This window comes from Pteropus vampyrus, unplaced genomic scaffold (assembly GCF_000151845.1).
Source record: "Pteropus vampyrus isolate Shadow unplaced genomic scaffold, Pvam_2.0 Scaffold1589, whole genome shotgun sequence".
NCBI lineage: Eukaryota > Metazoa > Chordata > Mammalia > Chiroptera > Pteropodidae > Pteropus > Pteropus vampyrus.
Window position 1 is genome coordinate 1 of NW_011890370.1, and position 1851 is coordinate 1851.

A 1851-nucleotide genomic window follows, 5' to 3' on the forward strand; every position below is an offset into this window, starting at 1 on the left:
CGGCCAGTTCGTGGTGGAGGCCGCTCCGCCGCCGTCTGAGGTGGCCGGACTTGAAGTGGTCAGTGGACTGGGCTGGGCGGTTCTGTTACTGCGCTTGGAGTCCGGCGCTCGGGTTCCCGGGGGCAGTTTTCCTCTGACGTCCGTTAGTTTTCTGCCCTCTCTGACTTCGTCATTCCTCTGACGAGAGTCCAGCAAACCCGAACGTCCTGTTCCCTCCTCCCTTTCCTGCCCAGGTCCAGGCAGCGGAGCTGGAAGACGACCAGAAGCACGGTGAGTTGGGCGTGAGGCGCGTCCGGCGCCGCGAGTCCGTGCCCCGCCAGGGTCTGCGGTCAGCAGCGTACATGGGACCCCTGGGCGCGAGCTCTCCCAGGCGGGGGTTCTCATTCTGGGAGACGATGCCGCTGCTCCCGTCCTTAGGGGACCGGGGACCTCAGCTGGGAGCCGTCTCCTGGGGGTCTGCTCATTCCCGTGGTTAGATTCAGAATGCGTGACCTCGGAGGCCGTTCCCGGACGGACAGTTCTGGGAGGTTTTCTGTTTTCTTCTTAAACGCACTGTCTAGTCTTAGTTCAAACGTCTACGGAAACAGTCCGCGGAGCCCTCCGCTCCCGTCACGCGGCTCTGGCAGTGGTCACTCGTCCTGTTTTGTCTGAGCCGCTGCTACTGCACCCCACTCCCCCCGCCCCCGCCAAGAGCACTTCTTCAGCGCGCACGCTGCACGCCGCTCCAGACAGTGAGGGCTCTGTAAGAAATGGCCGACCCCACTGCTGTACGCGTTAAAAATGCCTTAATGTCACCACATACCGTTTTTTCCAGCTTCGTATATTTTTCTAGTTCGAGGGGAATCCTGATAAGGCGCCTGCACTGCAGCTGATTGATCTGAGTCTAAGTCTCTCTTGCCCCATGGGGCCCCCTCCCCTCGCTTGTCATTCATTTGTTGAAGAAGCTGGTCTGTCAGTTGTCCCTTAGAGCAGCAGTCCCCAACCTTTGTGGCACCAGGGACCGGGGTTCCTATGAGAATCTGACGCCCGAGGATCTGAGGTGGAGCTGAGGCGGTGATGCCGGCGCTGGGAGCGGCTGCAGACCGAGATGGAGCTTCGCTCGCTCGCCTGCCGCTCACCTCCTGCTGTGTGGCTCGGTTCTTAACAGGCCACACACGGTACCGGTCCACAGCCTGGGGCTTGAGGTCCCCTGCTCTAGACAGTATGTAACCCTTTGCCCTTACTGCCGCCTCCCCATACGCATGCTGGCATCGCCTGGAGCAGCAGAGGCGGCCCCACCCTGCTCACGGCCGTGGGGGAGCCCAGTGCCTTCAGCCCGGTTCCTGGTCCATTAGTGTAAACAGTATTGTAAAGGAAATGGTTTTCCATATGGCGTTTACCTCGTGGGTTATTCTTTTCTTTTTTAAGAAGCTGAAGACTCTTGTCCCAGTGTAAAAGAAGTCTCGGTACTTAGTGGCACTTCACAGTGGTCACGTCTGTTTGGGATGGGTGGTCATCTTTTCGGATGTTAATCTACATTTCTTAACATTTGGAAACAAAAAAATCTGTTTTATTTCTCAAGTTTTTTTTTTAACCTTTCAATGAGCTGATTTCTTTGAAACACTTCAAAATCACGTCATTCCCACACCAGCCGTGGTCCGTCCACGTAGGCCGTCTTCTGCCAGGCAGACCGTCAAGGCCGCTTTTAGCACAGAAGGAAGACGAGTGAGACCTTAGCACGTGCCACCCTCACCCCCGGCTCCCCGGGCCAGAGGACGACTTTAACGCAGAACCACTGCTTTCCAACAGGGGGACTTGTCAAAAAGATTTTGGAGACCAAGAAGGACTATGAGAAGTTGCAGCTGTCGCCCA

The 1851-nt window shown here is 57.0% G+C and overlaps 1 long non-coding RNA gene across 1 annotated transcript; it reads left to right on the forward strand.

Moving 5' to 3' along the window:
• On the forward strand, nucleotides 1-1851 carry LOC105310249. The gene is made up of 3 exons (XR_897474.2): nucleotides 1-58; nucleotides 234-270; nucleotides 1789-1851. It is a non-coding gene; the product is annotated as an uncharacterized LOC105310249 (long non-coding RNA).